Genomic DNA, 19,261 nt, shown 5'->3' with positions numbered 1-19,261 from the left:
CTGTCCTATTTCCTGATCTTAAAAACCTAATGATCTAGGAAGATGTGCCTATGGTTTCTTTCACTAGCAATTGGGCTTGCATCCTTGTTTTTCTGTATGAAGTCTCCTGTGGATCAAATATCTTCAAAATCATTCTGTACAGCTTTGAAATTTACCTATGTCTGACTTATCTGACTTTTCTGGATATTGCAGTGTATCAGCCTGTATTAGCTATTGCCTGGCAAATTACGCCTAGGCTAGATGTTCTGCATGACCTACTTTGGTAGCTTCCAAAAGAAGTATACTAATTTCAGGTACCTCCAAAGAAGCCTCACAGTCATCTGTGGGTATGTTTTTAAAATGTTATGTAAAGTAGGCTTCAACAGGTGATGTAAAACTTGGAAAGATGATGGTGCATTTACATTGCATTTAAATTATAACTATAAAAAAAGAAAAACAGAAAGTCTGTGTGGTTCTTCATGTTCTTCATCAGTTAGCATATATTCTAGACTATATATTCTATGAAAAACACTCATTCTGGAGTCACAGTGAAAAAAGGTTTGTGTCCCTGTACTCTTATGTTCTTGTTTCTAACTCAAGGTCATGTGGGGTATGTGTACCAAAGCTACAGGCACAGGTGACTAAAATAACTGCTGGCTTAAGCAAGTCAGAAATGCTTAATCCTCCCTCATACTTCCAAGAGTAGACTTTACATTGAGGTTAAAGATCTCTAAGAATATTGGTTAATATAATGCCAGTAATTTATTTTTCTGTACTATAAATCTGATATTAATACTATATGTCTCATATGGATAGCTTAGCAAGGCTTTTTTTGTTTAATGTGAGGTTGTATAAAAGGTGAAGCAACATCTTCACAAAGCTAAACTGATTATTGTTCCACCATTGCTTATATTAACTATGTCGTTATCTATCAAAACAAATGTCAGCCATGCCAAAAGCAAAAAATCCTTTCTGCAATATTGTCTGAACTGCCTTCTTCAAAAATAACCCACAAACTACCCCATGCATTGTAAAAGGTCCAGGCAAGATGCTCAGAGTTTTTGCACTTCCATTTTGGAGGGGGAGAAGAGGAGGAAAGAGCCACAAAGGATGGACTTTTAAGACAAAAATGTTGTAGCCAATTAGCTAAAATGTTACAATTGGTGCATTCTAAGCTTGATGGGCTCATTAAGCATTAAAACTCCTTGACATTTCCCTGATGTAGTGATAAATAGGAATGAACAGTTTGCATTTTATACTTTACTAAGTTGTATGTCTTTTCGGCTTCTTCATCTGTCATGTTTTATATGTTTAATTTTGCATCCATTTTATTAAAAAAATCAGCATTAAAAATTCTTTGTTCTTCTTCTAATTACCTTCCTTTGAAAAACTCCTAGTTTTGTATCAATGATATTGTTTGGTTTTAAAGTTTAATAGTTAATGCTCATTGTTAAATTGCCAAAAGGATATAGACTAATTTAGCATGTCACTGCTGCTTGGTGAAAATGCCATCATTAGTGATCCATGAGTTGCAGAGAAAAATAGGAAAGAAAGAAGGCTAACAGTCTTATAAACACCCCAAATGATTTTAAGAAGTCTATTTTTATTAAAGAGGTTTTGAAGGGAACCCTCCAAAGCCTTCTTTCTTTCCTTGGCATAGTCAAATACATTTAAATATGATTTTTCAATGGAATTACAACTGCATTGATTTAATAAACAGGGAAGAACAAAAAGCAGATTGTGGATGAGATAGTGTTAGACAGTAATGAAATTAACATCAGGACTACCTGCTATTCTTTTTCTTTTTTAAAACTTCTCTCCCCATTTTTTACTCTTCCAAGTTCTGAAAAAACCCCACCTGGATGGATATTAGTGGCACGTACTGGAGAAAAAGACTTTAAGTTTTATTGTCTTTCCTTTTATTTTTCATTTAATATTCATAACCAGTGGATTCAGAGATCCCCTTTTGATTTTTCAAATGTGTTCTCTCTCTCTGTTAAGAGGAAAGCCTCCTGATAAGTCCTCATTTTCTCTAGATCTTTGCAGATCAGTAGCAGGCTAATAATTGCTAACTTCTGTATTGGGTGCAAATGACAAGGTTCCAGTAGCAGAGGTGGCTGCAGGGGTGGCCTCTGTGGAAAGAGTTCAGGGGCTGGCCTGTGCCAGACACAGCTGTTTTCAGCCCGCTTGGCAATAGACCCAACCACTTGCCAAAGCCAAGCCATTTGGAGGAGTTTGTGGCACCTCTGTGAAAACATGTTTAAGAAAGAACAGAAGAATGCATGGAAGGAGGGAACAGAGGGAACAACAAGATCAGAGGAGCGGTTGCTTGATGGTGCAGCATGCACATCCCCAAAGAAACTGTGGCTCTCTACAGTTACCTGAAAGGGGGTTGTAGAGAGGTGGGTGTTGGTCTCTTCTCCCAAGTGACTACTGACAGGACAAGAGGAAATGGCCTCAAGTTGCACCAGGGGAGGTTTAGGCCGGATATTACGAAAAATTTCTTTATGGAGAGAGTGGTGAAGCATTGGAACAGGCTGCCCAGGGAGGTGGTGGAGTCACCCTCACTGAGGGTGTTCAAGGAACGTGTGGATGTGGCATTGTGGGACATGGTTTAATGGGCATGGTGGTATTGGGTTGATGGTTGGACTCGATGATCTTACAGGTCTTTTCCAACCTTAGTGATTCTGTGATGAACCCACACTGGAGCAGGGACTGTGGCCTGAGGATAAGTCCATGCCAGAGCAGGTTCATTACTGAAGGGACTGCATCCTGTGGAGGACCCATGTGGAGCATAGGAAATGAGTGAGAAACAAAGAATGTCAGAGAGAAGCCACTGTACACTGGCCTCAACCACCTGCACTACTTGTTGCCTCAATGAAGGGTCTGAGCGTAACCTGCAGCGGTAACGAGGGAGGGAGGAGAGATGTCTGGAGTGAAGTAATGAAGCTGAGCCTGGTATTTTCCCTAAGTAAATGTTTGTCTTCTTTATTTCCCAACACCCAAATCAATAATTAAATATTTATATTAACTGGCAGTAAATTAAATTCCCCAAGTTGAGTCTGTTTTGCCTGCAACAGTTACTGGTGAATGATTTCCCTGTCTTTATTTTGACACATGAGTTTTCTTGCTCCTCTGTTCTTCCCATTTTCCCCCCATCCCACTGCTGGGAGGGGAGTGAGCTAGCAGCTGTGTGGGTGCTTCGCTGCTAGCAACTTCCTGTTTGCTTATCTCTTCGATATGTGTACTTTCGTTCTGACTGAAAATATGGACAATGGAAAAAGGAGACTAATGCATATTAGAATGTGTAATTCTTCCTAACATAAAACCCAAAGATTTTTAATGGTGTTTTTATTCATCACTAAGAAGTACGGCATTACATAAGAGCATAATTTTTAGGTGAACCTGCCCTACCCTGCCTTCCCCTCCCATCCCTTGCCTTATCCTGTCTCCTTCTCTCTCACCTTCTTTTTTCTGACCTTCTCTTCTACCATCTTCTCTCATCCTGTCTTCTCTCATCTTCTTTTCTCTGACCTTCTCTTCTCCCATTTTCTCTACTTAGACCTTCTCTTTGCTGACATTCTCTTCTATACTTTCAGCTTGTCTTCTCTGACCTTTTCTTTTCTCTGACCATCCCTTCTCTGACCATCTCTTCTCTAATTCCTCTTCACTGACCTTCTCTTCTCTTCTCTTCTCTTCTCTTCTCTTCTCTTCTCTTCTCTTCTCTTCTCTTCTCTTCTCTTCTCTTCTCTTCTCTTCTCTTCTCTTCTCTTCTCTTCTCTTCTCTTCTCTTCTCTTCTCTTCTCTTCTCTTCTCTCCTCTCCTCTCCTCTCCTCTCCTCTCCTCTCCTCTCCTCTCCTCTCCTCTCCTCTCCTCTCCTCTCCTCTCCTCTCCTCTCCTCTCCTCTCCTCTCCTCTCCTCTCCTCTCCTCTCCTCTCCTCTCCTCTCCTCTCCTCTCCTCTCCTCTCCTCTCCTCTCCTCTCCTCTCCTCTCCTCTCCTCTCCTCTCCTCTCCTCTCCTCTCCCTGAAATTCCCTTCCCATCCTTGACCTTCCCTTCCCTGACTTTCTCTAACCTTCCCTGACCTTCTCTATTGTGATGATCTGTACTCAGAATCACATTTAAGACAGCATCTTACAAGTAATTGATTTTAATTACAGCTTCATGTGGAGCTCGATCAACTTGTTTCAATGGTCAACTCTTTATCAGATGTAATCCTTTTCTCTGTGCATTGTGCATCATCAAATCAATATATCCAAATGTTCTTTTGAATGTGTTTTGGTTTTCTTCATTTCAGCATAAAGCCACATGTGAGTTTTGCCCTGATTCTCAATATTCTTATTTTTAATTTCAGGTTGTTTTGATGGGATGCAGAGGTCACATGTTATTTTCTTTTAACTTTCTAGGGTGGGAATCATATTAAGAACCCATTTTCTCATGCAAAATCTCCCAATTTTTAATCCAAAATCTGCTTTCTTCGTTTATTTGGCAAGTGGATTGACAGCATTCTTGTTTGGGAATTGTTTGCTTCAGGTGTTCACAAAGAAGTCAAATGTGAAAGAATGTCAGCAGATTTTTTTTCCAGCATTTGTCTTTATAAGGATATATTTGGGAAACAAATGTAAAGATACTAAATAACCTTTTTTTTTCTTTTATGTAGTATGAATAATCAAAGCATTTTTTAAAGAATACAGTTTTATTCTTTCACCTGAAATAAGTATTATTTGAATTTTTTTTTAAAGCAAGAATATTGTGGTTAGAGAAATGCTTTTTTTTATCCTTTACTGAACATTTCTTATAACAAAATGCGGGCTGGTCCTTTCCCTCTAAAAACCTTGTCAAAATCCCCTGTTAAATTAGATTGCTTCTTTCCATTAGCATTTTCTGTGAAAAGTATCATTTCAGCAGCATGAGACTCTTTTTCCTACAACACTGTAGTGATCCTAACCAGGAGACCATTGTATATCAAGGAGTTGGTGATCCACAAAACAGTTAACCTGAGCAGGCCCAAACCTGAGCTGTGCTGTGCTGTGGGAACAGCTTAGCCTTCAGGCCTGTCTTGGGCTGCACGATTTCCTTGGTCACAGGATCACCTCAGCCAGCTCATTTTGACAGAGGAGCCTGCAGGCAGCTCCCACTTGCTACTGGCAATTATGCTACCTGTGTGCCTCATCTTTATCTAAAAGTGCAGCAAGAAGTTCTTATGTGAACTTCCTTTTTGCTTGACAGTAGAAATGAAGAATAGAATTATTTTCTTATAAGGAAATCATATAATAGCTCAGATGACCCAAACAGAGGAGCTTCTCTTCGTGGACGGATTCTGCGTAGAGTGCCATGGGAAAATCCACCCAGGGTCTGTCCAACACTGTACAAACATGGGGTTTCCAGCATCTCGTAAGATTTACTATCTGTATTGCTCTTTTTATTCTATCTTATTAAAACATCTACTTTATTAAGCCATTTTTTGTTGGTTCTTTCTTACTGAGATACAGAAAGAAGCCTGCACCATCTCCCTCTCTCTCACCTCCCCCCTGCCTCCCCTCTTCCCCTGGTGCAAAACAACCACCTTTTATATTATGGTCACTCTATTTATCTCCTTGGAACTTGTCCCAGTTTATCTTACATTCTGCTTTTTTTTTTTTAATATCATTGCTATCACTTAAAGCACCTATATATCATTATGTAGTTTCTATATTTTTCTTGGAAAAATTTCCGCGATATGCATGTTTGGGAAAGAAGTTCAAGCTATTTTTCTACTATGATGTGCATCTAACCATACAGTAGCTCTTCCCTATTTTGCAGACAGGGTGAGAACAAGATAAATCTAACTCAGGGAATAGAATCTATTCTCCTAATACTAAGTTTTGATTTTCCTTCCTCACTATCTCAAACTTCAGGTTAATGGACACTCATATTTCAGCCAAGAAAGCTCTCTAGTAATCATAGCATTGTAAAAAGAAAGCATTTGAAGGTATTTTCTCTGCTTTCCTATTTTAAATGGACTTTTCGTTAGTGCTGTGTTCTTTTTTTTACAGTGGCTGTATTCATCTGTCATTTTGCTTAAGCAGTCACTCTTTAGGTTTTGATTACCCTTGCTTTGGGCAATCCCTTCTCTTTTAAATAATGTGATGAAAGCAAATCCAGTGAGGCTTACACAATGAGACCTTTAAGGTGCCGCTCAATCCTATTTGCTCTTGCTGAGACAAAGATTGGTCTTTCCTTTCATAGAATTCATGATCACAAATGCAGTTGTTATTATTCTTATAAAAAGCAGCATATGCATGCAAATACTTATTAACTGTATCAATGCAATGCACTGGAATGGCTCTTTCTGATGCTGATTGATTTACCATTAAGAGAAATGTCTGTCAGTTCCAGGGAATAAAAGCATTTCAGTTGGGACGATCACTTCAGTCTTTCTGGACAAAACACTGTATTGGCTCTTAACATTCTTCTGATTAATTTTGACAGAAATTATGACACAAGCAAAAAGAAATAAAAATTTTAAGTGGGTTTTACTTACTGGGGTCTTCAGGCTAGAGGTTGCAAAGTCTTCAAAGGCTTCCCATCAGAGCTCTCCTTCTGTCATGTGTCTGCCGGGCCAGCAGAGACACTCATCACTAGCTATACCTCAGTTGCAGGGAGACAGTGAGTGTTGCGTGTTTGTGCAAGTAAATCAAAGACGCTAAAACCTTTCCAGAGGTTATTTGAGAGAGGAGGCTTGATTCCTTTGTCTCTGTGCAACTTTATGATCCCACTCATAATCTAGCTCTTGTGTGATCAGTTTCTGAACATAAAATGCTCACAGAGCTTTAATATCTTTTTTTGCACTACTAAAGCAGAAAGCTTGAAATTAAAATAAATAATTGCAGTTCAGAAGTGTATCTCTTTCTGACTCAGTTTAGGCATGTGCTTAAAATCATTTTATTGGAATGAATTCTGAAGAGGTGATTGAAATTAACACATTCTTTTAAGTGATTAGTGAATTTTTATGCTTTGATTCCAGAGCTCATGGAGCTAAGCCAAGGAATTTTTTTGTATTGGTTTTGTTTAGGGAAACTTCCACAGAGCTACATAAACATAATCACTGAAGATTTTCAGGTTTTGCCATGGGGTTATTGACACCAAAAAAGAAGAAAAAAAGGAATTTGAAGCCAGAAGAAATAAATGAGATTGGTACAAGTAGGAAGAAAAAAAATATTTGTTAACATGAATGCTGAATAATCCAAATTCCTAAAATGGAAGACACTGTATAGATTTCTTCCTGCAGTTGCTGAAAAATATTTTAAAATATATAAAGAAGCAACAATAAGTTGCACCGAGGTTTTTGTGGGAAACTATGAGATTTTCTGATAGTGAAGTTTCCACATTAGAAATGCAAAGCTAGGTTTGATAGACATACCAAGTTTTTGTCTTAGATGAAGTTTACAAACCTGCACAGCCATTTCTTTTGTCTTTGCTTTGAGATGCTTGTGCAATATAAATGGGCATATACTTGTAATCACAATAGCATAACACTCCACTGATGACACCTGCCATCAGTTCCTTAGTTTGTGTTATCTCTACAGTGGCCTTAGCTTTTAAATAGTTCATTCATTGGAGAGGAAGGAAAGGTCAGTGATCTCTTATTGTTCAACAACACCAAGGGGTTTTCTGAGATTGGCAGCCAGCAGAATGTTGCAGTGAAAGTACTGTATAAAGCTGCCAGCACAGGCTTGCATAGATCAGCATTTCATTACAAAAATAGCAAATGAATGATGTATTTTCTAGGTCAAGGTGGAAGAAGTTAAATAGGATCCTGATGACTTGAGTAGGGAAAGGTGGTTATTGGGTGCAGTATTCCACCAGCTCTGAATGGAGAGTGTAGTCCTCTTTCTTTCACTGTATAACAATATTTAAAGACCCAAGCACTATAATGCTAACCCTGATTTTAACAAATTGCAAGTAATACTGTGCTTATCTTCATTTATTTATCTCTTAGATATAATAACACTGAAATAGTAGGCATCAGTGTGGACAGAGTTGATATATCGTCCTCTCTGGAGGAATTAGTTTGAAGGAGAACCTCCAGACAGTGATGATGGTACTTAGAGGGTTTTTTTACTTCTCTTCTTCTTCTTCCCCTAAAATGTATTGTGTATTTGGATACACAAGAGGAGCCTAGCTACAAGTGCTTACTTCTCTTAAAGAATTTTAGATGTCTGTCATGATTATAGGGAAAAAAATAGTTTACTAAAAGCTTTAAAGCATTTGCTTGTTTTCCAAAATATTCCTCGTAACCATAGCGTATCTCAAATGAGCTGGTGGAACTGGAAGTTTTCAGGGATGCCACTTAAGAGACTGAAGTCATCAAGAGGAAGAATGACTTCTAAGGCAACAGGACTGTGTCTCCAGATCGTTAAAGGTCTGACCCTATTCTTCAGTTTAGAAATGTATGAGTAAGCCTTATGTTGTCCAAAGAAAAAGTCATCAGGAAGAACAGGCTCAACAAGAAAAAGGGCATTGAAAGACCGTTTAAGGACTCCTGTAAGACCGCTAATTAGTTGCTGTCCTCTAATTATTCTTCAGTTTTAACTATTTCTTAGTTGTTTTACTTTTCTGAAAGTAGGAAAAATGAAGAGGTTCCAACATTAAACAATTCATAAGAGTACTCTTTACTGGAAATTTACCAGCCTAGTGCAATGATAAGCAAATTTCTAACTGGCTTTTGGCAAAATTTGATGAAAATAGTTTCTTTTTCAAAAAATATTACAAATAATTGCCTTTCTCCTATGTCCTCTTGCTCCTCCTTTGTAGAAAGAACCAGATGAGGTTAAAATAGTATTTTGTTTATTTAGAGTAGTTGTTTGAAGACTTACATTTAGAATTTGCACAATTGAGAAAGAATTCTGTGTAAATGTGACATAGGCACAAGTGACAGGAGCTGATCCTTTGTGTTCAGAATGCTTCTCTAAAGGGACTTTTGATGCAGACCAGGTGGCTTGGCAGATAGAGCTCCACCTGGATAAACCATGGGATATCAAAGTAGCCTGTTACCTACTGACATACAGGAACCACAACAGGAAATTAAGATGAACTATGAAAACCTTTTTGCTACAAATTCAGACAGGTCTTCTGCTGCTTAAGGTGGAGTCAAAGAAGATATGAATTTCTGGTTTGGTTTTACAGTGAATATTTCTTAATTTTCTTAATTTTTATTTTAGTTATTTTTGTCTTTTATTTCTTACATTGTTAATCAGTTTTGGATTATTGCAAAGGCAAAATATGGGCAGAAAATTAGAATGTATTTGTGTATTTGTGATTGCAGAAAAGGAATATCTACGAGTCTTAATTCTGAGATGAGTTCACATTCCTTATGAGGTAAAGTCTGGCAGGAGGTTAGGTTATATATGCAGACTTTGGTCCTCTCTTTGGAATAAAATAAAATAAAACTTTTTTTAAATTGCATGTATTCCAAGTTTTAAAAAAATTGCGTTTTATTTTTAGTCTTTGCAAAAAATCGGAGTCTTTATCCACAAGACAACTTAGAGTTGTCACCAAGCTGCCAGATAACAAGCTTATATTGTTCAGGAAAATATATTGCAATTTTATCTACTTGTACTGTTCAATAAAACATTAGTATCTCAGCATTTTTATTTAACAATAGGCAACCTTAGGCCAGTAATTATGCAACAATTATAATCATAAAAACTGTCCCCTGCTGCTCACCTAGAAACAAGAATATATTAAACCAGTACTAACCATCTAAAAGGAAAGCAACAAACTACACTCATTTTTAATGCCCCTGCAGTGCACCATGGGAAGCTAATAATTCACCCTCTAATTAGTATCCCTTCTGCTGCTGTTGGCGCAAGGACAGACAAAGAGGTATCCGCTTCATTACAAACTTGCCTTGGTAATTTTTAAATGTCTTTCTTCTCTGCAGGTTGAATGCATGGAATAGGGGCAAATAGAATGTGCAATTAAAAAAGGTTTGCTGGTATCACTAGTCTGACCATGCATCCTAAATCTAATGAGTATACTAAAAAATCAGAAAAAGCCATTTGAATGTACTTTTTCTCTTTTTGGCTATGTTATAATTCTTCCTTTGTGTCTTTCATTAGTTTCTACATTAGCAGAAAAAAAAAGAATACACCAATGGGATAAAGATATGATAACTTCACAGCATACTTGCAATGACAGTATTGTTTAGAATCTGAGCAGTTGGTAAATGTTATCAATCTAGCTTGAGAAAAAATGAATGTCAGTAGGCCTTAATTAATGCTTTAGAAGATTGAGTTTAATTGTTTCAAAGAGAGTGTATCAATTTTAATACATTTCTGTTTTAAAAACCAGAATGATTTTGCCACAGGGCACTATAGGTTTGAAAGATACAAAGCACTTCTACCTCATTTTTAGTACTGTAGATTACAGTGATAATACTACTGTTACAATGATGCTTTCCTTTAACTGTCTTGTTTACATACACACACAGTGTATTTGTTGATTAATTTAAGCTTATTGAAGAAAATGTTACATGCCTGAGAGTATTTTCAACTTGCCAATATGCAGCTGATTCTAATTATTATAGAGAAATTTTAGTTTTTACAATGGCCTGCTGGTACAGTAAGAAGCAAGGCCAGCAGCGTACTGGACAGCACTAAGAGCTTGTCCTCTGGTTCAAATATGGCCTAAATCAGTTGTGTTATTTCCATTTCATAGCTGTGTAGTGATCTGTGTGAAGTCCATTAGTAGTCTCATAACAAAACTGGGTGTAATGTTTCCTCTTCAGTGAATTTTGAGGATGATCTACTGAGTTTCAGAGGACCTATCTGTTTACCTCTATTTATATCCAGTCCTACCCTCTGTGAGATTCTGCTTGTGTAATCACTAGGAGAGTTGTGTGTGCTTAGGGGAGTTGAATATCATGTCTTTTACCTTCTATTTTGATATATATCAGTGCTGCTGTCTGCTGAACAGGTAATGAAACATCATATTTTTTGTAATAAATAAGTAGTTTGAAGAAAGTTAATGGAGCCTCATAATCCTTCCATTTTCATATTGCAAGCTAATAGCAGGTGAGGACTGGATTATCAATATGAAAGGATGTATCACTCTTGTTCAGCAACCCTTCAGCCTCAGTAGTAGAACTAGTCCTGTCCCACAAGCAATGAAGCTCCTTTAACCGTTTCTGTCTTTGTGTGTGTCTGTTCCTGGTTGACTTGTGATTTTTTTTCCAGGATTGCTGAGCAAGTTGTTCTTTCATACTAGCTAACACCTTTCTCTACCTGTGATCCTATTTCTGTCAGCCTTCGTATCCTGCTGGTTTTTTGACAGCTTACCCTACCTTGTTTTTCGTAATGCTCTATTCTCCTTCTTGCTATTTCACATCTGTTACTACTGCTCTTCCTCTGCTTAGGCCTAGCTGTCCCAGTGCATACCTCTCCTCTCCTCTATTCATCTTACAAATCTCAACAAGAAAACTCAGTAGCTGTAATATAGAATAGAGCACTACTCTGTAACAGAAGAATATATAAATTAAGAGGCTGATCCAGCATCCACTAAGGTTTTCCAGTATTCTCATGAGTACTGGATCAGTTCCTAAGTTAGTTTTTAGTTTTAATTTTAATTAAAGGAGCCACAAGGGAAGAGCAGGAGTGTTGTCTGTAGAATGAAATAGGATCTTGATTTGTTGTTCCCGCCGTCTAAAAAAAAGAGATTTCAGAGTTTCTTATAGGAGAGTAAAAGGACATATAGTACAGGTGATGGAAAAAAAGAATTATTTACTTCCTGTTGATCCCAATTTGTCCTAATTCAAATGTGGCTAAATTAAGCAATGGAAAAAATTGCTTTCTTAGGCTAAGTGTACACTTGAAAAGGAAGTTGATGCCATTTTAGGCTATCTTAGGACTCATGTTGGGAAATAAAAGGTCTAGAGTTTGTCCTGATTTAAAATTAAAAAAGAGAAATTTACAGAAAGCTTATGAGCTCTTACCAGTACTATATCTGTCTGGAGAATAAATGGAGAACTTGATCAACTAGTTCCATAAATTTAGCCTTAGCACTAAATTCACTTAAAAATGTCAAAATTGGATTTGGTTGGCACTCAATCATATCAAAATTACTTTCTAAAGAGTTATGCACAGTTTCTTGTAGTGAAGTATCTTGATAAGAAAATAATTGGATATAAATTATAAAGTGTTGTTTTAGTGCAGCACGAAGCCACGTTTTGCATGACTAAGAATAGAAGCGAAAACAAAATATCCTAATGATATTCTCTTTAAAAACAAACATATGCTTGTAATAATAACTAAATCACAGGGCATTTGCTGAAAAGCTAATTATATGGTGGATTTAATGGATCTGGATGTAGCACTAGGACACTCATATAACTGGCCATTAATCTCAGTGGAAATACTTTCTGCCTCAGTCATTATTGCTTATTGATCTGACACAATTGACCATAACTTCTCTTCTTATTATGTCATATAAATTGCTTCTTATCAGGTTATGTGATGCACTGCATCAGGTTACATTGTTTTCGATAAAGTACTATATTAAGTATTTTTTAATACTGTCTGTCTGATAAAAATGTGTTATATATTTGGGACAAGTTCTTGAAATACTTTTTTGAGCACACTGGCTTCTCTGGGGGAGGCCAGCGCCTGAGAGGCAGAACCATTAACTTCAGCTAGCCATGGTACGGTTGCAGTGCTAGAGCTAGTCTTTTCCGCAGAAAAAAATGTTGATCTTTTGTCCTGTAAAATTTTTGTCTTGAATCAAGACAAAACAACCTATTCGTCACATAGAATTTTTTTGGGAGCTGCCTAGATGATCAATTGGCCATGTAACTCAAAGGATCTGGGGACTGTGAAGGGCTGGGACCTAAGGAAGCACAGCAGATGGGCAGCTCATCTTAACGTCTTGATAGGAAAAAATCAGGAAACCAGACGATTTTCTTTGAAGTTTTTATTGCACTAAGCATATTGTCAGCAAACTTCTAGTGTTTGACACACTTGTATTTTTTGATGGGCAACTATTTTGTAAAGTTCTCAGCCACTCTGGTAACATTGCCTATGGTTAACTGGGAAGAGTAGTGTCTGGAATAGCAGAAACTGTATGGTGTATAGACTCACAAACTATGTCCTTGGCCAGCTCCCAGCTCCCACAACGAAGGAAACCTGCAGTTAGAGCAACTCTTTATGGGCCAGAAGGTTAAGGAATCCATATGCATAAATTATTTTTTGTTGTCATTCCTTTGCACAGAATCATGACTGGCTTGCTCAAAATGATCTATTCCCTGTGGAGTCTGTTCCTTAATTTCACTTTCCCAGAAAGGTTTACACTCTGGAGGAGGAGAAAAAAAAGCTAGACACAAACTTCATGTTTTTAGATTTTGTAACTCCGTGTATCTTTAGTTTCAAATGAGAGCTTCCGATTGCTAGTCTCTGACGTTCTGGCCAAAGGGGAAGTTGTGTTTCACTTGTGTTCTGCATTTCTAGCTACCTTCAAAGTCTAATGCAGGGAAATGGAGCCAAACAAAGAAAATGTCTCAAAGACAAACATCTCTGATTTTGCTTAGTTTTGTAATGAATGATGGCAACTTAGGGAATTATTATAATAGTAAACATATTAGAGTTATAAATATTGGTAAATAAATTTGTATGGATTCCAGATTCATAACAGTGATATTTTAATTATATTACTTTATTTATTTTTGGCCTTAATTCTCAGAAATATCACTATTTCTGCAAAAATTAGTCAAGTAAATCAAGTTATCATTGACCATTTTTAATCTAGAGAACATTTTTCCTACATTTATTTCTAAACATTGATCAAGATGATAAACAGCTTAGAGAATGTTTTAGCTCAAGATTGGAGTTCAATTTTTAATATGATTATTGGCTGCTCTGAAGTTCTACTGTAAATACAATATTTTTCTTAAACTCACCATGTGTTTCTGTTTGGTGAGATGTGAGATTTTTGCTAAGGAAAAGCACAAGCCTAGAATTGCTTAATGTCTAAATTAATCATTACTTCCAGGAAATTAATTTTGTTTGTTGATGAAACCCTTGGCATGGCAAAAAGTATAGTAGAGACTTTGCTAAGAAGGGGAAATTGTATACTTGTGAGACAATTTTCTTGTGTGCTGCAGCATATTTAAAAGGCATAAAAGGCGTAAAATGATTGTTGGGAAGACAGAAGGGAACAATGGACAACATTCTAGATTAGGTTTCTAGCACATCTGAATTCTGCTAGGTTGCCTTCAGCCAACATCCTCATTTTTGCCTCCCACAGGCTTTAGAACACAGTCTTGTACCTAGTAAATCACTGACAGTTTTCTCTCGTGGTTTCAATGCAATTGGCTCCAATTTCTAGTTTCTGCAGGTGAGACTAAGAATAAACAAAGAAAAAAGAAAATGGAATAAGCTGATAAAAGACAGTATTTTGTCATCATTCTTAAGTAGCTTTGTAAAGAGGCCAATACTTTGGGTAACAGTCCATTATTATTCCAACTTGTATGTCTCATTTATGAAATAATTTGATTTATAGTATGTAATGTAAAATAGACTCACAAGAAAAGGATAACTAAAATTGTAATTACTGTTTCTTAAGGTAACCACTTGCTGAAGCAACCCCTCACCAGCAGGGTAATGTACCATTATGCTAGTTTTTTATGTACTATAGCTCCTACACTCCTTATGTATTTTCACAAATTCTCTAGTGATAATCCACATATTGGCCTAGTACACAAAATTACAAAGTTTAAATCACTACATTCCTCAGTGTTCTTTATATTGCTTGAATATTTTAAAGAGTACAGGGTTGCAGAATATTCAGAATATCTTAGACCTAAAATTCTGAAAACCAGGAAATGCATCCTTAAAGGAGTTTTATGACATACAAATGTTTGCATTATAATGCACACTTGAATAGTAAGTTTATCATTGTTGTCACTTTGAGCTCTTGAGTTGCTACTTTGAACACTAAATTTCTGCAGCCTATATGATTCCATTAAAATGGAATGTAATTTGTGTAACTGTATAGAACTAGGATTCTCAAAGTGTTAGAGACTGATGTTTGGTGTAATGACTAGCAGATACAGGAATGGAAAAGTCCAAACATTAGTGGTGACCATGAAGTTCTGAATGGCTATTATATGTAGGTAGTGACAATTTTGACATGTGAGAAGGTATGGCTTTGTTAAAATGTATTTGTACCTATTTTTGAACAGTTCTTGTTTGCAACTCTTCTTATTAATAGTGAATCATTTAACATGCCACGGCCCTTTAGAGGACTACATTGTGAATTACATTTCTTTTCTAAGTTGGGCTATTGTTACCGGGCTGAATATGCTGTGCATGCACAAGATTGAATGATTATTAATAGTTCTAGTCTTTCCTGCGTTGCTAGCTGCACAATAATGAAAAAAGCAGCATGGTCAAGGTACAAATCAGATTGAAACATCTCCTGTGAACTTCTAATTCTAAATTTATACAAAGCAATTAAAAAAACCCTGTACTTACATATTTCTTTTAGACTGCACTAATGGTTTGGAAGTAACAAGGTAAGATGGACATTCTGATTAGAAGAGACCAGCAGTTCACAGATCAATAAGAACAGAATGCCCTAATACCTTCTACAACTCTGAATGATGTATTTTGTTCCACTGACTTTCAGTTTGGAGGTACTCACAGAAATTTATAATTGTAAGATGAGAGTTTTTTGTTCCCCAAATTCTAAAATAATATAAAATTTAATAGTATGTCTACAAATATACCTGTCCTGCTATATGTATTGCAGTAAAATTTGTGTGGCTCATATCACATAAGCTGCATGAATTTTTTGGTGAAGATATATCCATATTATGTATTTGATAAACAGGTGAGGGCTCTGTGATCTACAATGGAGGAAAGGGCTTCTGAGTTCTTTCATAACTTCAGAAATGATTGGTGGATGAAGAAGAGTTAGAGAATCCACAGTTTTTAGACAGTGAAGCACTTTGAAGAGATTTTGTGTTTAGGAAAAATGAAAATGTTTTGTTATGATAATTAAATTATTGACAAAGAGAGTTTGGAATAAAAAGGAATAAACTTTATTATTTAATTTGCTTCTGACTTTCTCATTTTGTTAGAGATGATGCTAGCAAGCATCATTCACTTTTGTCAAATGTTGGCTTGTGAGTTTTTTCATTCAATGATTGCATTTGACTTTTTATTTGTCTAGTGTATTTCTGCTTTAGACTGATGAGGGTTTTTGTTCTTTTAATCTGCAAAGTCATTGATGCAGCATCTTATTCTCAGCTGAAAGAAATAGGTTGAGGGGTTGGATTGCTGCGACAGGATTACAGCAGCATATTAGCAGTGTCTGTCTCACTCTTTTAGTAGTGCTGCTGGCTGCTTCTGCTATATAGGGTAGTAATTATTCATTGATTTACTTCACTTCATGAAGTCTGCTTCCCACCTTTCCAATCCCTATTCTACAGGATGAAAAGTGAGACTTTAAAGTAGTAGTTGCCTAAGGAGAAGAAAGGTTTTTGATGCTATTGCTAAGTAATGAGGAGCTGGCATTATCCATCTCAGAGCCAGTATCTCAGAGATATATTATTTGAGCACCTGGAAAAATTAGCTGAGAAGCTGATTTTCTCTATGGAGCAAAGTAGGAAGGCGAGAGATCCCCATCCATGGACATTTGAGATTTTTCCATAAAGAATCTGTTGTGCTATTTCTGTAGCTTTAGAACCATGTAGCCCACCACAGAGACATGCCTTTAATGCCAAGTCATTTTGGCCTGCTATGCCTCAACATTCTTTCAAATGTGCTGCTCTTCAAACTGGTATCTGCTTATACAGTCTCAGTGTTTTTGCTGCGGTTGGAGAATATGTCTGACAGCCTTTTTAGAGTCTTTCTATGATTTTTCAGGTTCTTGACATGGTCTTTGACCCAGCTGCCTCAATGTGCTGCTGCTACTCCCTTGTCTCTCTTCTTTTCTCTATTCCTGTACAGAATTTGTAGCTGGATTGTACAGCCTCTGTCTTATGTTATAATTTAAAACTCTGATGTGATCTTTAACAGAAATACCTCAACTGCAGCAGTACAAAATCACAAGAATGTATGATTACTGCAATATTCACTTGTGCCACCTTGGAGATGCATGTCCCATAAGGGTTGCTCTTAAAGCAGCTACAAAGCAGGTACAAAGGGGGATCAAGCTGTCTACTGTCTATCCCTGTGCCAGCTCTAACATTAGGGCACAGATGAAACATTTCTAGTTTCTGCTAAAGGGCTACACAGCAGGATACATTGCACCAGCAGCTGCAGTATGTGTTGAAAGGCTGGAGCATATGCTCTGTCTTCACTGTACTCACCTCTGCAAATTTAGCACCAGCAACTTTAACAGACTCTAAGCCCTAGATATTGGGACAATATATTGATACTCAGTAGGGAATCATACTAGTGTAAAGTAGTCTTTCTTTCCTTCCTGTCTGGTTCACAAAACACTAGAAACAACATGAATCTTACTGTTCATGATATTCACCATAGTTCATGAACTGAAACCTATTCTCATGCTTATAAGAAGCTATGAAGAGTATAATTCTAAAAACAAAATATACTGTAAAATGTAAGTAGTGCTATCTGAAACTGATGATTTCACTGTGGCCTAAAATGGCATATTAATTATTTTTAACTATTCCTAATAAACAAAGATTCTCATCTGCATTTACTTGCTTTGAATTTTATGGAAGCAGCAGATTCTCACTACAATAAACACAGATCAAAAAGTGTTTTCTTTTGAATTCAAATCAGCCAAATGGGCATCTCTTTCTGAATTCATTCATGCAGCTGACCTCTGATCTGCAGCATAGTTAGAAGTTTCATGTGGTAAAAGGGGTGTAACTCATTTACACTGAATAATGTATGCATATATAATACATGCAAAACAGCCGGAAGCCAGAGAAATATCCTCCAGCAAACTATCTGTGGTTAATAAAATTTACTGTTCTTTCATGGAACTCCAATTTGACAAGGATCCTTTAAAATTAAGATTAGATGCTTTTTACCTAAATTATTGTACTATTAGACAATATGGTACTACTGGCTTTCAGTGTGTTTCTTCTACAAAGAAGGTCTGAAAGATTAGTTCAAAAGGATAATAATGATAACTATTCTGTATAACATATGAATAACATATGAATTCCATGCACCATTTAAGAGTCCATTAATTTTGGTCTATTTGTTGAGATACTGAATGACACTAGTTCTTAAGATTTTCCATAGATGTCACTATAGAAGACAAATGCAACTGAACAGAGTAGGCTACAGCTTAGGAGTCCGAGAAAGCGTATGAACCTATGTGGGCATAATAGATATTTGACTTTCAATTTACTTACCATTACTTAGATATTATCATTATCATCATTTATACCATTTAAAAGCTTCCCTGGGCCCTATTCTCTAATGATAATATTTGGTAATGCTCTGAATAGTAAAACCATTACATAAATTCCCTTTCCTTTGTTAATCAAGATTAAAAAAGACTACCAAAACATTTTCAGACATTGATTGTACAATTGGGCGATCTGTGTTAAACAGCTGACTTTTGTCAGCTTACACTTTGTAAACATTTGGCAAGCCATGCAAGGTTTTCAGTCCATCTCTCTCAAAGCACGTTTTGAAGGGAATATATGTTGTCATGCAGGGGGAAATAATCTGTACTTGCTATGGAGCTGATGACCCAGAGAGTCACAGCTTGGCTTTCAGTTTACTTTGGGGGCAGTAAAATTACATTGTTCTTTATCTGAGGTTTCTTCCAATACCACAGTCAGGTACCTGGCAATGCACTTTCACATACTGCCCACCACGTGCATGAGGCATCGTGCTTCTTCCGCTGTACTCCATCATGGTAGCATTTCCTTAGTAATCCCTGTGGACAGAGTTACTTTTTTGTCAGTTCTGTGTGCCAAAAATAGGAAACAAATCCAATTCCTTTCCTCCTTTCTACCTCCAGCAAGGCACAGTTCTTCTGTCACTCTTCTTTCCCTCAGGTTTGGTATTGTAACAGTATTTGTTTTGCACAGATTGTAAAAAACAGTTTGGGGACTTACCTGTTAGTCTAAACGGTTTTGTACTGCTATGATGATGCAGTGCAGATGTGTAAAATCATGTAATATCCATTCACTTAGTGTATGTTAGCTAATGAGAGAGGGCCTGCAGTTGACAAAGATTTTTTTAAAAATGCTTTTCATCTTGCATTCAGCAATTTGGCCCAATTGTTAATGACTTCGGGTTGTGGGGAGTGACCAA

This window comes from Gavia stellata, chromosome 15, assembly GCF_030936135.1.
Source record: "Gavia stellata isolate bGavSte3 chromosome 15, bGavSte3.hap2, whole genome shotgun sequence".
NCBI lineage: Eukaryota > Metazoa > Chordata > Aves > Gaviiformes > Gaviidae > Gavia > Gavia stellata.
Note: the sequence above shows the minus strand (reverse complement) of the source record.